The sequence below is a fragment of the Carcharhinus amblyrhynchos genome, chromosome 7 (assembly GCF_965287045.1).
Source record: "Carcharhinus amblyrhynchos chromosome 7, sCarAmb.v2.hapA, whole genome shotgun sequence".
NCBI lineage: Eukaryota > Metazoa > Chordata > Chondrichthyes > Carcharhiniformes > Carcharhinidae > Carcharhinus > Carcharhinus amblyrhynchos.
This window is the reverse complement of record NC_137330.1, coordinates 113,023,450-113,043,473: the sequence shown is the minus strand read 5'-3', so window position 1 is coordinate 113,043,473 and position 20,024 is coordinate 113,023,450. Positions and strand designations below refer to the sequence as shown.

At 42.9% G+C, this 20,024-nt stretch overlaps 1 protein-coding gene and 1 long non-coding RNA gene across 4 annotated transcripts in view; one reads left to right on the top strand and one right to left on the bottom strand.

Moving 5' to 3' along the window:
- The window catches only part of LOC145345225 (uncharacterized), a 790,615-nt gene that overhangs the window by 359,305 nt on the left and 411,286 nt on the right, over nt 1–20,024 (top strand). The window lies entirely within an intron of this gene.
- rbks (ribokinase) overlaps nt 1–20,024 on the bottom strand; it is a 161,598-nt gene that overhangs the window by 1,134 nt on the left and 140,440 nt on the right. The gene's annotated exons all lie outside the window — the stretch shown is intronic.

The window sequence follows — 20,024 nt, the reverse complement described above, 5'->3', positions numbered from 1 at the left end:
GGCTCAACTCATTTAAATGAATAAGAATAATCTCCTGAAGCAGTTAAAAGCATTCTAGCAAGTCAAGAAATCTGAGCTTCTTTGAAACAAACTCTAAGGTTCTAGTCCTGCTGTTACCAAAGGGGTGTTTGGCAGTCAAATGATACTTTGTCAATTTGACTCCTATTTTGAAAGACATTGGATGAATAGATTGAAAGACGATAGTAAAAGTACACAGATAGAGGTTTAAACATTCTGTGGAACAATGTAGTCACTTCTGATAGGCCACAGAAATGTTATCTGGAATGCGATTGCAATGCCTTCTACGATTACAGGAATTGTGTTAAGACATTGTCCTCGCTTTTGCTCAGTTATGACCTTTGAGGGTCATGGAGGATACTTGCTTTTTAGTTGGTAGTAGCTAGCTACTGCCCTTAAAGTTTAAAAAGTTAGAGTATATGATAGTATTAATTAAACATGCTCTATTGGAAGGAGCAGAACACGTGAATTTTGACCACTTGGATTCTACGTAACTTTTTTTTGTTTGTGAAAACTGGCAAGGCTCAGGCTTGAGGCACAGAAAACCACAGGAGATAGGTAAATCAGGAAGCAGGTTATGCCAAGATTGGGACCAAGCTTTTCAGCATCCCTGCCGTGTGTTTCTTGTGGTGGGAGATGGCGTGTCATTCGCCTATGGGGGGAATCTTCTTATCCCATTCCTGTCAATGGGCTTGCCTATTGAAGCCACCCCATGGTCCATGGCCAGCTTGGAAGGTTGAAAAGTTTGTTTTAAAATCCAAATGATGGCACAAGAAAGGCTGAAGTCCTTGAAAATAATAAATTTGTGTAGGTCTCTGCTACAAATCGGAGATGTGGACTCAGGGCAAAGAAGTGGTAAGACAAAGCATCAAGACTGTGGGCTACCACCTCTGAGTAGTTTGCCTTAATTTCTTTTCCACTGCTGGCTGCATATTCCCTGCCTGCTGAGTGGGGGAGGGTTCAGGCTTTCAGCCCTCTTGCGTGACTCTCTTGCCAGTGCTCACCAGGACTTCCAGGTGCAGTCTGCTACCACACCACATGAATTTTCCTCAGGGGAACTGGCAGACTACCAGCTACTGGCAGCAAGCCAGTCAGGAATATATCATGACCTCGACCAAGGAAACTGAGCTCGAGGTTGGAGAGATGTGCATTATTCACTCAACGGATTGAAGAAATTCCAAGCCCTACTGTCAGAAATATGAAGGAGAAGATTATACAAGGAGATTTGATAGACAAAAAATGTTCCTATTAGCTGATGATAAAGGACTAAGGGATACACTTAAGATTTTAGGTCAAAAGGTGCAATATGTGGAAGAATGTTTATATTGCAATGAATGATCTGGAGCTGGTTGCCTACATGGGTGGTGGAAGAAGAGATAATGATTTTAAAAGAAATTTGGATGCGCACTTGAAGGAAACGAACCTCCAGGGTTATTGAGACAGAGTAGGAAAATGGGACTAATTAGGCTCCTTAACTGAGAGCTGGCATGGACATAGTGTTGGATGGTCCCCTTTCTGTGCCATTATAACTCTTCATCTCGATCTCATGCTGCCTCGAACAAGCACAATTATTCAGACCACTGGAGGATTATGTTGAACTTGTAAAGGACATTGATTCAACGAAAGCTGGAGTATTGTGTCACATTCTGGGCATCACACTTTAGGAAGGATGTGAAGGCATTGGAGAGAGTGCAGAAAAGATGTGCGAAAATGCTTCGAGACACAAGGAACTTAAGATATGAAAACTGAAGAAGTTTGGACTGTTTTCCTTGGAGAAGGCTGAGAGGAGATTATTCAAAATCAGGGATCTAGACAGAGTAGATAGGGAGAAGCTGATCGAGAATGACAGGGTACAGTTTAAAGTGATCTGAGGTAAAACTTTATGCAGCAAGTGGCTGAAGTCTTGATTGTAGTGGCTGAGGGGATGGTGGAGACAGGTTCAATTGAAGCATTCAATGGGGAATTAGACTGAGGAAGAATGTGCAGAGTAATGGCACAAAGTGATTTGTCCTTTCAGAGAGCCAGTGCAGACACAACGGGCTGAATGGCCTCCTTCACTTTAATAATTCTGTGATTAGCTGGTCAAGAAACTTCATGAATGTATGAACTTCAAGAAACATCATGCTTCTTGCGCCCTGTCCTCCCACCCACTGTGCAGTCTTTTAATCTATTCTCGTGAAAACAAGATACATTGGTTATGATAGCGAGGCTGCATAGTCAAATCAGAATCCCTACAGTGCAGAAGGAGGCCACTTGGTCCATCAAGTCTGCACCGAAAATAATCCCACCCAGGCCTTATCCCTGTAACCCCATACATTTGCTCCACCAATGCCTCTCAACTTTGCATCCCAGGACACTAAGGGGCAATTCAGCATAGCCAATCAACCTAACCCACACATCTTTGGACTGTGGGAGGAAACTGGAGTACTCAGAGAAAACCCATGCAGACATGGGGAGAACGTGCAAACTCCACACAGACAATGACCGAAGCTGGGAATCAAACCCACTGGCACTGAGGCAGCAGTGCTGAGCACTTTATCAGTGTGCTGATGAAAATGATATAATTGATATTGAATGCAAAGTTAAGCATTATTTATATGATGACCTAAGAAGTGGGAGCCAAACCTAAGTTCAGGAGGGGAAGATCCTACCAAACTGATGTAATTTTCTTTTAAACATGGGAAATTTAGTGTTTAGTAAACTTAAATTTCAGTACAGTTCCTCGCAGAGGATTGCTGCTGAAACTGGAAGCATTCAGCGTTTGTGGTAAAACCTGGGTGTGAAGAACAAATTTGCAAAATGCAAGAAAGCAGCAGGGCAGGGTGGGTGAGGTGCTGAGTAGGATCTGTGTTATAACCCCTACTGTTCCTCATTTGCATTAACAACTTTCAATCAGGAACTCTATCTATGCAAATTGGTCGAATTTGCAGATGATTCTAGACTAGGAGACAGATTGACACCGACAGTACATTGGTGAGTGAAAACATTGTTCAGGTAGAAAAAGGGTGAAGTAATAAGAGAGCTGAGGTTTTTCGATCGGATGGAAAAGTGGAATTGAGAGAATGGCCAGGATGTTGTTGAATGAGCAACTCGAGAGACCGTTTACGAACATAAAGAATAGGAGCAGAAGTAAGCCATTCAACTACTCCAGCTCCTATTATGTAGCAGGTTTGTCACTCAAGAATCTTAAGTACTGGAACAGTAGTCAAGACAAGTACAACGCTGAACCGAATGGACTAATTAGAGTGTAAATAGAAATTGTGGTCGAACTATATTGCAGTTTTGTCAAACACTGTGTCTTTCTGTTCATTGATCTGTTATTGGCTCTGGAGACAGTTTAAGGAACAGCCGGAATGGTGCGCGCAGTTTGAATTATAAGAGGAGAAATTTGGACTCGCTGTATTTCAGAGGAATTGACTGGAAGGTGATCTTATTAAATGAGATAAAAAAGGCAGATCAATAAAGTTTTTTTGAACTAAAGCGTGGGAGTAACTAAGGATATAGGCTGTAAGAATGAAAGAGGGATTTAGGATTGCTTTGTGGTCGTGTTTCACCAAAATAATAATTAACACACAAACAAACCTTTGGGACACGACTGGAGGCAAAGAAATAAATGATCGCAAATTGTACAGGATGGGTTGAAAAGTCTTCCTCATCTGCAGTTATCTGATACGTGATATTCATACAGTCATTCAGATAAATGATTGGTTCAGTGGTTGCAGAGTTGTATTTGCCCAGTGTAGGTACCAAACAGATGAACACCAGATCAAACTGATTGGAGTCACATCTGGAGCAAAGGAAGATGGCTGCTGGAGGTCAATCATCTCGGTTCTAGGAGATCACTGCAGGAGTTCCTCAAGCTGTGTTCTCGGCCCAAACATGTTCAGCTGATTGAAGTAACATTCACATCACAGAAGTATTAGACAATGGCCACCTCCAGCAAGAGAGGATCTAACCATTGCCCCTTGATATCCAATGGCATGACCATCACTGAATCTCCAGCTATCAACAGCTTGGGGGGTTACTGTTGACCAGAAACTGAACCGGATTAGCTAGATAAATACTGTGGCTACAAGAGCATATCAGATGTTAGGAATCCTGTGGCAACTAACTCACCTAACTTCCCAAAACCTGTCCACAAGGCACAAGTCAGGAGTGTGATGGAACATTCTCCACTTGCTTTGAATGCAGTTCCAACAACACTCAAGAAGTTCAACACCATCCAGGACAAAGCAATCTGCTTCATTGGTACCCCATCCATAAACATTCACTCTCTCCACCAGTGGCAGCAGTGTGTTCCCTCTGCAAGATGCATTGCATGGAACTCACTAATGCTTCTTAGACAGCACCTTCTTATCCCATGACCGCTACCAACTAGAAAGCAGAAACATGGGAACACGACCACCTGGAAGTTCCCCTCCAAGCCACTCATCATCTTGATTTGGAAATATTTCACTGTTCCTTCACTGAGACTCAGACAAAATCCTGGAACTCCCTCCCTAACCTACACTGCATGGCCTGCAGTGATTCAAGAAGGCAGTTCCCCAGCTCCTTAGGGGCAATTGGGGATGGTTAATAGCTGCAGGCTGAGCCAGCAACACCTACACTCTGTAATTGAATAAATAAAAGATGGCAAACTATAGAAACTGAGCTACTTAATAGGTTTGTGCAAATATTAGCAAAACCATACTGCACGCAGACACAATATTGGAACGTAATTTCATTCATATCACTAGAAAGAGGTGAAAAGAGTTTTGTAAAAGAACTGTCATATTTTTATGATAGTCACCTCAAGGGCCATACCAATGAGCTGCATTTTAATTCTACTTCTAATTAGGTACTCAAAAGCATCGCTGATCTAGATTTGCATTATGTTTTTAAAGTTTTTTTTGTTTTCACAGTCGTTGTTCTCTGTTACTTAGTAATGAGTATTGATTTTTCAAATGCATCTTACATCATTAAGTATCCACATTGAACTACTCTTGCCAGTAGAGAGCTGGCATGGTATAATGCCCGGTTTGCAGCCCTCGGTGAGATGTGAATCCCGAAGGAGGGTCAACTCAATGTAATCCATGTTGATTCCCCATTCTTTGGGGGGCTCTGGAGAAGAATGATGCAAAGTTGGTGTAGGCTTCACTGTCACAAACCATCTTGTCAGTAAATGGACTTGACTTGTCAAAGGTGTTAATGATCATCTGGCAGTCTTTAAACTCCCCCTATATAGCAACAGCAAGCAACTCATCAGTGTATACACATTGACCATGACCCCCATTCTTTGATTATTATAGTGCCAAAGTTAACCAAGGTAATCAGCAGGCATGGGAAGGGGGCCATTGGAAAAAGGTTTGGCAGTTCCAACAGCAATTGTCTCCTTTTAGAATCATAAATTCCCGATTATGCATAAGGAGTCTACTTGGCCCATCAAGTTCACACCAACAGAGCATCTTACCCAGGCTCACCCTATCCAATTCTCATTGTGGGCAGCATGGTGGCACAGTGGTTAGCACGGCTGCATCACAGCATCAGGGACCCGGGTTCAATTCCTGGCTTAGGTCACTGTGCAGAATTTGCACATTCTCCCCATGTCTGCATGGGTTTCCTCCGGTTTCCTCCCTCAATTTGAAAGATGTGCTGGTTAGGTTCATTGACCCGAACAAATGCCGGAGTGGTAATTAGGGGAATTTCATAGTAACTTCATTGCAGTGTTAATGTAAGCCTTACTTGTGACTAATAAATAAATAAACTTAACCCTGCCAATCCACCTCATCTACACATGTTGGAACACTAAGGGGCATTTAGGCATGGTCAAACCACCTAACGTGCACATCTTTGGACCATGAGAGGAAACTGGAGCACACAGAAGAAGCCCATGCAGACACAGGAGAATGTGCAAACTCCACACAATCACCTAAGGCCGTGATTGAACCAGGGTTCGTTGCACTGCGAGGCAGCAGTGCTAACCACTGTGTCACCATGTGCTGAGCATGAATTTTTTGTCACCAACATTGTTTGCCACCTCATTAATCTCAACAAGACATCTTGGATGCACCCCTGTTCTGTGCGTAAATGTTGAATTGAATATGACATCACCTCATAAGATATTGATGTAACAAAATCTCTTGTGCGGAGCTGATTGCTGGACTGACCACCATCTTATCATTTCAAAGCTAAACGTTAAGATCTATCCCCTGGACACACTAGGGAATGAAAATCCAAAAGCATCTCAATATCTCGAGGCTCAAACATTAAGATATCACTGTCAGAGAAACTCAAAAGTCACCTACATATAGTGAAAATGGATACACTGAGGGTAACTGGCTAATGTTTAGCAATACAGTGTACTCCACTGCTCTACAGGCCCTTAGCCCTGCCTCTCAAACACCAGGATTGGTTTGATGAAAACAATTAAGTGACCCAGAAATGACTGGAGGAGAAACATTGCTTCTATAGGACTTGCTTCAATGACAAGTCATCACTATCTTAGAACAATGCCAACCAAAACATCTGCAAGATTTTTCAACGCAATGTCATGAAAGAGATCATAAACTGTTTAAAGCAAACCCTTTTTCTCCCTTATTTAAATGTGGACTCTGCTGAACCAAAGGATGGCTGCTACAGGTCACATGATTCACAAGTGAACGACAGTCTCTGGAAATTTTCACCAGCAGTTACAAGACAAAAACTCAACCCCCATCCTTGTGAAATTTCACACATCTCAATTGAGGACACATTACAATCAATAAAACCAGGGACCAGCAGATGACATGTGCTCCCAGTCTGTCCTATAGTAAAAGGAGAGCCATTGAAATGAGTTATAGCTGCAGGTGCTAAGAGCCACATATTCCCCTAAGCCAAACAATGGATTTTGACCAGACAGCCGCAGCTGGAGTACTGTGTGCAGTTTTGGGCGCCGCACCTGCGCAAGGATATTTTGGCCTTGGAGGGAGTGCAGAGGAGGTTTACTAGGCTGATACCGGAGTTGAGGGGGTTGAGCTATGAGGAGAGGCTGAATAAACTAGGCTTGTACTCGTTAGAGTTTAGAAGAATGAGGGGAGATCTCATTGAGACGTATAAGATGATGAATGGGATGGATAGGATAGAGGTGGAAAGACTCTTCCCGCTCAAAAAAGACAGTAGGACTAGGGGGCACAGCCTCAAGATAAAGGGGGGGCGGTTCAGAACGGAGTTGAGGAGGAACTTCTTCACTCAAAGGGTGGTGAATCTCTGGAATTCTCTGCCCGTTGAAGTGGTGGAGGCTGCCTCGCTAAATATTTTTAAGAAGCGGGTTGATGGGTTTTTGATAAGAGAGGGGATTAAGGGTTATGGGGAGAGGGCGGGAAAGTGGAACTGAGCCACGACAGATCAGCCATGATCTTATTGAATGGCGGGGCAGGCTCGAAGGGCCAGATGGCCTACTCCTGCTCCTATTTCTTATGTTCTTATGTTCTTAAACTGCTAGTTAGACTGCAACTGACTCATTAATGGGCAACTTTGCATGAATTGAGCTTTTGGCCTTTGTAAAGTTTTAATATTACATTTCTAGGCTCTTAACTCAGTCTGCTGTTTAACCTCCAGTCTGCATCAGGCATAAGCTGCCTCATAGCTTGTTTCTCTGGAAGATTCCTGCCATCATATCCAGCAGATTGAGTCACTATACACTATTCAGATCTCACAGCATCACCATCAACTTGAAAGGATCTTGCAACTCTCCCTTCAGTTAGCTGAACCCACCTGAACTATAACTACTCCATGAAGGTAACCTCACTGGACCCAGCTTTATGGATTCTGACAAATATGGGTATCCATATTTGCAGTTCTTTTTTAAGTTATTCATAACTGTGCTTCCTATCTTCTTATTGTGTGTGTTATGAAGTTGTGATTATCCCCTAGGTTTGAATGTATAAATAAACAATGCTTCTGAGTTATTTATAAAGAGAGTTTGCTCCGAGTTACTTTAATAAAAAGGTTGACCGCACAGTTTGGGTTTAGGGAAACACGCCACAACCTATTTCAAATATTAAAACACTCTGCTGATGAATAGATGCTGAGAAAATAAAGGAGTTCAGGTTTGCCTTTCTCTCATGTCTGTAACACCAAGTAAGAGTAGTAGTCATCACTTCATCACTCACCTGATGAATGGGCAATGCTCCGAAAGCTTGTGCTGCCAAATAAACCTGTTGGACTTTAACCCTGGTGTTGTGAGACTTCTTACTATGCTTACCCCAGTCCAATGCCAGCATCTCCACACCAAGTGCAGGGAGATACAAGACACTTGGCTGAATCAAAAAGCAGGTGAACTTCAGTCACATGCCGACTGCTAGGACAGGAAGAGCCTCTTTCATCTGAAATCTATGTGCCCCAGTGTACTAATCTATCACCAATCCTCAGTACTAATTGATCAACATACTCGAGAAAGCCCAAATTCTCGAAAGAAGGGACACAGATCTTTAACCACATCCTCAAATGGCCTTCATCCATCAAAGCAGCAGCAAACTGTTGCTGCTGATTTGATGAAGCCCAGTACATCGCTCAAATCAGTTGTACTGTCATGATCCATCTCATCAGCATGTTGACTTGCCTTCTAAAGGGCGTTAATGACTGTCTGATGTGCTTAAAATTCCCCTACCAGTGGGGGGCGTGGGGGGTTGGTCATCAACTGCTCCCTTGATGACCCCCTGCCCCCCCTAAGAAACTACAAAGAGTCATGAATGAAGCCCAGTACATCACTCAAATCAGTCTCCCATCTATTGGCTCTGTCTATACTTCCTTGGAAAAGCTGCCAGCATAATCAAGGACCCCAAGCACCCCAAACATTTTCTCTTCCAACTTCTTCCGTCGGGAAAAAGATACAAAAGTTTGAGGTCACATGCCAACTGACTCAAGAACAGCTTCTTCCCTGCTGCTGTCAGACTTTTGAATGGACTTACCTCACATTAAGTTTATCTTTCTCTACACCCTAGCTATGACTGTAACACTACATTCTGCACTCTCTCCTTTCCTTCTCTATGAATGGTATGCTTTACCTGTATAGCACACAACAAACAATGCTTTTCACTGTATCCCAATACATGTGACAATAACAAATCAAATCAAACACTTTGAAATGATGAACACAATCAAACCTGTCTAGCTGCAAAGTTCCAGGAGATGATGCTGTCCCAGCTGAGGTCTAAAATGCTGGAGGGCTGGTCAAGATGCTCACTGAACTCTTTAGTTTATGTGGGAGTAAAGAATCATCCCACAGGAACACAAAGCTGTCTCCACTGTTCATCTGTACAAGCTGTCAAGAACTCATCAAACTGTGACAACAATAGAAGAATCTCATTCCCCTCCATTACTGGTGAAACTTTTGCCAAAGTTCTTCTGAACTGTTTAGTGTAACATCTTGATCACGTTCTGCTGCCAGAAAGTCAGTGTGGTTTCAAGAAAGATTGAAGAATCATCATATGGTGTTTGCAGGTAGACAGCTCCAGGACAACACAGATCTCTGCATCAGGATTGTTGACCCAACCAAGGCCTTTTACACGTTTGGTTGCACTGACAAATTCATCTCAATGAATATGAGGGGCAGCATGGTGACACAGTGGTTAGCACTGCTGCCTCACAGTGCCAGGAAACCCGGGTTCAATTCGGACTTGAATGTCTGTAGGTTAGGCTGGGTGGATCAACCATGATAAATGTTTGGATAATATTATGGATAATATTGGAATAGTTTAGGTTAGAGGGTCATTAGATTGGTTCCACTGGTCGGCGCAACACTGAGGGTCGAAAGGTCTGTACTGCGTTGTAATGTTCTATGTTCTAAATGCGTGAGATTGCAGGAATAGGGTGCTGTGAAGATAGGGTGGTGCAGGGGTGCTTTTTTGGAGAGTCACTGCAGACCCAATAGGCCGAATGGCCTCTTTCTGCACTGTAGGGATTCGGTAAAAAATTGTCCAACAGTTCCTTGGTGGCATACTTGCATATGTCCTGGATGATAGTGAATCTTCTGATCCATTCCCTGTCACTAATGATGTTAAGCAGGAGCATGTACTTGCATCAACCTTCTTCAACATGTTACTCCCTGCCAGCCTCTCTGATGCATTCCTTAATCTTGACATCAAAATCAGATACTGCGTGGATGCAAAGCTGCTCAATCTAAGATGACTCCAGGCAAAAACCAAGATCTCCAAGGACATAGAACCATCGAATCCCTGCTGTATGGGAGGCCACCATTCAGCCCATCAAATTTGCATTGACTGTCCGAAAGAGCATCTTATTCAAGCCCACTCACCTGCCCTATGTCATATCATATGCCATGGCTAATCCGCCTAGCCTACACATCTTTAGAAACTAAAGGGACAGTTTAGCATGGCCAATTCACCTAACCCACATATCTTTGGACTTTGGACATTCTTTGTGATTTCCTGTTTGCTAATGACCGTGCACCAGATCAGAGCTGGACATGCAGTATATGGATTTGTTCTCTAATGCGTGTGACAACTTTGGCCTTATGATTAGCATAAAGGAAACTGAAGTAATGTGCCAGCCTGCTCCAAGAAAAACCCATCTCGAGCCCAAGGTTTTAGTCCATGAACAGAACCAGTCAGAAGTGGATAAATCCACTTACCTTGGTAGCACACTCCCTCAAATTGACTATATCAATGGTGAAACACATTGCCAAAGCAAGTGTAGCATTCAGCAGACTTCAACTATTAATCTGGGAAGGAAGAGAAGCAAGTCTTCCTCCCCAGATACAAGTCTGTAGGGCAATAGTCCTGCCCACTCTGCTCTATACACGTGAGACTTGGACTGTATTTTCTTGCCATGTCAAGAAGCACAACCACTTACACTCAAGCTGCCTTCAGTAGCTTCTGAAGATCAGATGGCAGCAAAATATACCAGACATCAAGCTGTTTACCTAAAAATACCAAACACCAAGGTGCTCACCTTAAAAATACCAGACACCAAGATACTCACCTTAAAAATACTAGACACCGAGATATTCACCTTAAAAATACTAGACACCGAGATACTCACCTTAAAAATACCAGACACCGAGGTGCTCACCATAAAAATACCAGACACTGAGGTGCTCACCATAAAAATACCAGACACTGAGGTGCTCACCTTAAAAATATCAGACACTGAGGTGTTTGCCCTAAAAATAGTAAGAATTCTCACCATACCAGTTTAAAATCCAACAGGTTTATTTGGTAGCACGAGCCACAAGCTTTCAGAGCACTGCTTCTTCATGAGGTGAATGGGAGTCATGTTCACAAACAGAGCATATAAAGTCACAAACTCAATTTACAAGATAATAGTTGGAATGCGAGTCTTTACAGGCAATCAAGTCTTAAAGGTACAGATGATGTGAGTGGTGACAGGGTTAAGCACAGGTTAAAGAGATGTGTAATGTCTCCAGACAGGACTGCTAATGAGATTTTGCAAGCCCAGCCAAGTCGTGCGAGTTACAGATATATGACATGAACCCAAGATCCCAGTTGAGGCCGTCCTCGTGTGTGGAACTTGGCTATCAGTCTCCGTTCAGTGATTCTGCATTGCTGTGTGTCGTGAAGGCCACCTTGGAGAATGCTTACCTCGAAGATCAGAGGCTGAATGCCTGTGACTGCTGAAGTGTTCCCCAACAGGAAGAGAACATTCCTGGCTGGTGATTCTCGAGCAGTGTTCATTCATCTGTTGTTGTAGCGCCTGCATGGTCCTCCCAATGTACCATGCCTCAGGACATCCTTCCCTGCAGCGTATCAGGTAGAAATGTTGGCCATCATCTCACGTCAGAACACCCTCCACCAGGTACACGATACATAGTCTTGCAACTCGGCCAACATTGAATCAGATATCAGGTAGGCAATCACTATTAATGTCTCCTTCACCCACCTGATGAAGGAGCTGCGCTCCAAATAAACTTGTTGGACTTTAACCCAGATTTCTTACTGCCCAGACAGAATGAGATTTTGTGCAGGTTTTATGATAATGGAAGGAGTGAGAAAGGTTGCAGCATTCAGGCCATTTAAGAAGAGTATAGTGACTACGTTTAAGTGTTTGCTGTGGTTGTTTCTATTAATTGATATTAATAGTGATTGAATAACTCACTGTGATTCTTTCACCTACAATCAAAATGTAACAACTCGGTTCATTAAAAGTGAAAATACTTCTGCTCCTCTACCAGAGTTCTCAACTGCAGTTAAGATGGGAAGTTTCTCCCTTGGAATGCTGCCTTACTGAAAGAATTATTTAATGTCCATAGCTCGCAGCATCGTACACAAGCATCAGCCAGTCAATTCTTATCTCTGCTTTTACACCAAACATTGGAATGCATCGAACTCTGCAAACCCACTCCAGTTGACCCAATTCTGGCATGCCGAACCATTTCATATTCACAGGTAAACTTAGTGAAACACTTAATTACAATGTCTAGTCCTGTCCAAATGTCAGCTGCTCTCCCAATTATCCAAGTGTTAAATGCTCAGCACAGTTAAGACAGATATTTCACCGAGAGTCAGCAGTGGCTTCTGGGCGTCTAATCATGTTTGTGGATGTTTTCCTTCAGAACGGATTGCTGAGCAAATGATTAAACAGGCTGTGGTTCAAATATGTGCAATTCAGCTTATCTGTGATCTCGTTTGTTGAAAATGTAACCCAAACAATGTTTCTTGGCAAACTTTTATCAGGATCTGACTATTGAATAATCTGGTTCGAAGGAATTCAGGACTTTTATTGCCTTGTCTCCCTGTTTCTGTGTGAACCCATGAACAGAGTTCTGTTGACTTGATTTAATAAAGGTCTGCGCAATCTTTACATTGCATTACCCGCCAGTACACAATTTCCTTCAATTAATTATGTAGTGTACAGATTTGTTCCTTCATATTTCATGTCATTCCAGACTTGTCTGCACATTCAGTACAGGACGGCTTCCCACAGCATGCTTATTCAACTTTTCAATTTATCTTTCCTCCCCCCACAACACTTCAAATTTACAACCCCCAGTTATTCATAAACATTTCAATTATCCGAGTGCAGTGCTATTAGGTGGACCCCAATCATAAATGCCATCCTTATTTAGGTTTTAAATTTAAAACTACAGCTGTAAAACTCTGGGTCGCAGTGTGATTGTCTGAATTTGATATAATGGTGATGATAGTTTCAAGATACTAACAAGCAGTTTGACATCGGAGCAAATATTAGGAGCTATCAGCTCAGATGACCAAGGGTTTGAACCCATGTCCGTCTTAAAGTTTATTTATTAGTCACAAGTAGGGCTCACATTAACATTGCAATGAAGGGAATGTGAAATTCCCCTAGTCGCCACACTCTGGCGCCTCTTTGGGTCAACGCACTTAACCAGCACATCTTTCAGACTGTGGGAGGAAACCCATGCAGATTAATGGAGAACATGCGAACTCCACACAGACAATGACCCAAGCCGGGAATCAAACCCAAGTCCCTGGCGCTGTGAGGCAGCAGTACTAATGACTGTGTGCCCACCTTAAGAAGTGTCTCAAAAGAGAAAAGTGAGATAGAGGTGAAGATGTTTAGGGAGGATATTCCTGAACCCAAGGAGTAGGCAACTGAACACAGCCACCAATAGTGGAGTGGTTAAAATTGGGGTTGCTCAAAAGGTCAGTATTAGATGGACACAAATACCTTGGGAGGGATGTGGAGCTGAAGAAAAGTGCAGAGATTGGTAGGGGTGAAGTCATGGAAAGATTTAAAAAGGATGAATTTTTAAATTTAAGACTTGAAGATTGAGAGCTCATGTAGGTCTGCAAGTACAGGTGAATGACAGGATGCATATGAGGACACGGACAGTGGAGTTTGGACGACCTCAAGTTTACAGAAGGTAGAATGTGGGGATTCAGCCAGAGCTGTCCTTCTATAGTCAAGTCTAGAGATAACAAAGGCATGAATGAGGGCTTCAGCAGCAGTTGAGCTGAGAGACGGGTAAAGTCAGGTGAAGTAACAGAGGTGGAAATGGTTGGTGATAATGATAGCTCGAATATTACAGAGAAGGTAGTGCTGGAAGTCTCAAAGCACATCAAAATAGATAATTCCCCAGGACCTGATGAAGTATATCTCAGGACGTTGTGGGAAGCTCAGGAGGAAATTGCAAGATACTTGAATCATCAATAGTCACGAGTGAGGTACCTGAAGATTGGAGAGTGGCAAATGTTGTGCCTTTGTTTAAAAAGGGCTGAAGGGAAAAGCCTGGGAACTACAGGCCAGTGAGCCCTACATCTGTGGTTGGTAAATTGTTGGAAGAATCTACAGGCATTTAGAGATTCGAGGACTGATTAGGGACAGTCAGCATGGCTTTATGAAAATCATGTCTCACAAATTTGAAGGGGTAACCAAGAAGGTAGATGAGGGCAGTGCAGTTGATGTTGTCTACAGGGACTTTAGCAAGGCCTCTGATAAGGTACCGCATGGTAGATTGTTGCATAAAGTTAAATCTCACGGGATCCAGAGTGAGGTATCTAAATGGATACAAAGCTGGCTTCTTGACAGAAGCCAGAGGGTGGTTGTAGAGAGTTGTTTTTCAAACTGGAGGCCTGTGACCAGCGGTGTACCTCAGGGATCAGTGCTGGGTCCACTGCTATTTGTTATTTATATTAATGATTTGGGTGAGAATATAGGGGGCATGTTTAGTAAGTTTGCAGATGACACCAAGATTGGTGGCATGGTGGACAGTGAAGAAAGTTATCTCCAATTGCAAAGGGATCTTGATCAATTGGGCCAGTGAGCTGACAAATGACAGATGGAGTTTAATTTACACAAATGCGAAGTGATGCATTTTGGTAGATTGAACTAGGGCAGGACTTACTCAGTTAATGGTAGGGCACTGGGGACAGTTACAGAACAAAGGGGTACATGATCATAGCTCATGGACAGAATGGTGAAGAAGGCATTTGGCATGCTTGGTTTCATCGGTCAGAACATTGAATACAAGAGTTGGGATGTCTTGTTGAAGTTGTATAAGACATTGGTAAGGCCATACTTGGAACACTGTGTGCAATTCTGGTCACCCTATTATAGAACGGGTATTATTAAACCAGAAAGAGTGCAGAAAAGATTTACTAGGATGCCATCGGGACTTGATGGATTGAGTTATGAATAGACTGGGACCTTTCTCTTTGAAGCGTAGGAGGCTGAGGAGTGACCATATAGCGGTCTTTTAGATAGTGAGGGGCATAGACAAGGTAGATAGTCAATATCTTTTCCCAACGGTAGGGGAGTCCAAAATTAGAGGGCATAGGTTTAAGGTGAGAGGGGAGAGATACAAAGTGTTCAGGTGGGGCAATTTTTTCACACAGAGGGTGGTGAATGTCTAGGACAAGCTGCCAGAGGTTGTAATAGAGGCAGGTACAATTTTATCTTTTGAAAAGCTTTTAGATAGTTACATGGGTATGATGGATATAGAGGGATATGGGCCAAATGCGGGCAATTGGGATTAGCTTAGGGGTTTTAAAAATAAAGGGCGGTGTAGACAAGTTGGGCCAAAGGGCCTGTTTCCATGCTGTAAACCTCTATGATTCTATGACTTTATGAATGTGTGGCCGGAATCTAAAATTCGATACGAAGGTTGCAAACAGTCTGGTTTAGTCTCAGACAGTTGCTACGGAGAGGGATGGCGTCAGTAGCCAGGAAATGGAGTTTGGACAAAAATGGCTTTAGTCTGCCCAATATTTAAAAGGAGGAAATTTCTGCTCATCTGGTACTGGATGCCAGGGAAGAAATGTTGGTCAAGAGAGGTGGTGGTAAGATAGAGCTGGATATCATGAATGTAAATGTGAAAACAAACATTAAGCTTTCATGGAAAGTTAGCTTATTATAGCATGGGAGTGAAGTAAAAATTTAAAAACTCTTTTCCAGTTACACAATATTGCTACTTCTACAATCACAGAATCATACACTATAGAAAGAGGCCATTGGGCCCATTGAGTCTGCACTGACCACAATCCTGCTTAGGCCCTACCCCTATAACCCCACATCTTTACTCTGCCTGACTCTAAGGGTCAATTTAGCATGGCCAATTCACCTAACCTGCACATCTTTGGAGTGAGAGAGGAAACCGGAGCACCTGGAGGAAGCCCACACAGACACAAAGAACAAAAGAACAAAGAAATTACAGCATAGGAACAAGCCCTTTGGACCTCCGCCCTGCACCGAACATGCTGCTCGACTTAACTAAAACCCACTTCACTTCCAGGACCATATCTCTCTATTCCCATTCTATTCATGTATTTGTCCAGATCCTTATCGTATCTGCTTCCACTACCTCCTCTGGCAGCAAATTCGGGGCACCCACCAACCTCTGCATAAAAAACTTGCTTCATACATCTCCTTTAAACCTTGCTCCTGGCACCATAAACCTATGCCCCCTAGTAATTGGCTCTTCCAACCTGGGAAAAAGCTCTGACTATCCACTCTGTCCATGGCCCTCACAATCTTATAGACTTCTATCAGGTTGCCCCTCAACCTTCATCGTTCCAGTGAGAACAAACTAAGTTTCTCCGACCTCTCCTCATAGCTAGAAGTCCTCCATATCAGGCAATATCCTGGTAAATCCTTTCTGTACCCTCTCCAAAGCCATCCTTCTGATAGTTCGGCGATCGGGAGAATATGCAGACTCCACACAGAGATGTTGGAATTGAAACCAGCTCCTTGGTGCTGTGAGGCCGCAGTGCTGAACATTCACAGGCAGAATATATCCCAGAAGACATAACCATAACCTGACGTATGTTTTAAGGAGGTAGCTCAGTTTGGGGTCCTGCTGCTGTGTTCTGCAGCTCCTGAACCTAATGCCTTATTGCCTTATAATGATATTCACTCAGTCTTTCACTTACGCATGACCAGAATTGCATACCTTTAGATTTTCTATAAAAATCAAACACTCAGGCAAACAGCAGCTGCAAAGAATGCAGCTGACATCAGCTGAAATCCCACCTCATTTGAAGATTCACTTTTCCTGGGAACAACTTATGTTCCACTTGCATACAAATAACCTATGAGCAGTTTTTGCATAAAAGGAAGTGATACATTTTAGACAGGCCTTACTAGAGTTCACAAGCAGGAGGTCATCACTGTGGGCCACTCACTGATCACTGAGAGGGTGCCTGCATACAGCTTTGTTTAGTATTACTGATGGCAGTGAGGATTTGTTTTATTTAAGAAAAAGAAGCATCGTTGGTTAACAAGAATTTTCAGACTGCAGAATTTGAACAAAGAATGTACTGTGCGGTGGAGCCAAGAGAGGATGAAGAGATAAATAACTCCCTGCTTTAAGCTACAAGAGGGTAAGTTGGCCAATTGTAATAGGCAGGTTTACTGGAATCCTTGACCTCCCACTAAAGTTTACGGCCCAAGCTAACACATGAGGCAGGATTTTCCCGCCACACTCATGCCAAGGTCAGGAAATCCCGTCCAAGGTCATTGGACCTTTGCACACCCATGTCCCGCCCATTATATTTGATTTTATTGTTATATGTACTAGCATTAGCACACAGTGAAAAGTATTGTTTCATGTGCACTATACAGACAAAGCATACTGTTCATAGAGAAGGAAAGGAGAGAGTGCAGAATGTAGTGTTACAGTCATAGCTAGGGTAGAGAAATATCAACTTAATACAAGGTGAGTCCATTCAAAAGTCTGATGGCAGCAGGGAAGAAGCTGTTTTTGAGTCATTTGGTGTGTGACCTCAGACTTTTGTATTTTGCTCCCAAAGGAAGAAAGTGAAAAAGAGAGAATGTCCTGGGTGCATGGGGTCCTTAATTATGCAGACTGCTTTTCCAAGGCAGCAGGAAGTGTAGACAGAGTCTGGGAGGCTGGTTTGTGTGATGGATTGGGTTACATTCATGACCTTTTATAGTTTCTTGCAGTCTTGGGCAGAGCAGGAGCCATACCAAGCAGTGATACAACCAGAAAGGATGCTTTCTATGATGCATCTGTAAAAGTACAATTCCTCTGGCAGGTGCGATAGGAAAATTCTGCCCCTCTGCTGTTCTCCAAGAAGCAGAGCAATCCTTTTGAAAGGTTTTCAGGGCATCTAAAAATGAAAAATGTGTAATCTATTGTGGGAACGGTGGAAATTTCAACAACTTTATCTATTAGAAAATGAACATAAAGATGTTGCTTCTTTAAATGTGCATCCAGATACAAAGCTTTGGAAGGCAGCCTGTTATTAGCATCTTCTAGGTTGCTTACTCTCGATAACATCTTCCATTTCACTCAGCAAGCTCTTCATCCAACAGTTGTTTCCACAATGGTAGAAGAAATATGTGGAAAGTTGCTTTCTAACTGCTCCCCAGAGAGCAGTTGGGAAAACTCATCCTACCTTCTATGCAAATGCGCACTTGACTCATTTAGCCACAGACCTAGGGTTAGCTAGTTACTCATTCAAAGAGATGGCAGTTGATAACCATTGCATTCCTATCTGCTGAGATGCCATTTTTTCCCTCATTGAACGTTTCTGTTTTCCTATTTTTTTAAAACAAACATGCCTTGCCACAGAGCAGATCACTCACAAAGACAAATGAGATCAAAGACAGACAATGTGACAGTGTCCACAGGGCAAAATGCCTGTGGTTGCAGCCAACTTTCCCACTTCACAGATTCATTTTCTGCACAGTAAAATGATGGAAATCTGGTTGTCAGTTTCAGGCTATTAATTCATAAGCTGGTCAGCCATTAAACTGATTCATAAATGAGTCACTCAAATAACTCTGAATAGAGAATTACATGCATTTACAAAGGGCCTTATCATGTTGTTGAAATGTCTCAAAGCCCTTTCCATAACAGATAACTTTTAGATGGCATTGACTGCTGAGTGGGCAAATGGTGCAAATCATTCTGTGCCAGCGATGACACATAAACATCTAGATGACTTATCAGTCAATCTGTTGTTACTGGTGGTGTAGGTGTAGGGAGAAATGTTGGCCAGAAAAACTTGCTACTCTTCTTCAAGATTTGATTTGATTTATTGTTGTCACACGTACTACCATACATAGAAAAGTATTGTTTCTCGCGCACTATACAGACAAAACGTGCCATTCATAGAGAAGGAAAGGAGACAGTGCTGAATGTAGTGTTACAGTCATCGCTAGGGTGTACAGAAAGGTCAACTTAATGCAAGGTAAGTCCATTCAAAACTCTGATAGCAGCAGGGAAGAAGCTGTTCTTGAGTTGGTTGGTATGTGACCTCAGACTTTTGTATCTCTCTCCCGAAGGAAGAAGGTGGAAGAGAGAATGTCTGGGGTGTGTGGGGTCCTTAATTGAGCTGGCTGCTTTGGGAGGCAGCAGGAAGTGTAGACAGAGTCAATGGATGGGAGGTTGGCTTGTGTGATAGACTGGGCTACATTTACAATCTTTTGCAGATCCTTGTGGTCTTGGACTAGACCAGGAGCCATACCAAGCTGTGATACAACCAGAAAGAATGCTTTCTATGATGTATCTGTAAAAGTTGGTGAGTCGTAGCTGACATGCCAAATTTCCTTAGTCTTCTGAGAAAGTAGAGGCATTGGTGGGCTTTCTTAACTATAGTGTTGGCATGGGGGGCCAGCACAGGTTGTTGCTGATCTGGACACCTAAAAACTTGAAGCTCTCAATCATTTCTACTTCGTCCCCATTCATGTAGACAAAGGAACGTTCTCCTTTACACTTCCTGAAGTCGATGACAATCCGCTTCATTTTGTTGACATTGAGGGAGAGATTATTGTTGCTGCACCAGTTCAGATTCTCTATCTCATTCCTGTACTCTGTCTCGTCATTGTTTGAGATCCAACCCACTCCAGTGGTGTTGTCAGTAAACTTGAAAATCGAATTGGAGGAGAATTTGGCCGCACAGTCATGGGTGTATAAGGGGTATAGTAAGGAGGCTGAGAACACAGGCTTGTGGGGCACCGTTGTTGAGGATGATTGTGGAGGTGGTATTGTTGCCCATCCTTACTGATTGTGGTAACTTGCAGCCTATTTTTGTCTCACTGTAACCCTCCTTACACCTAAAAACGGG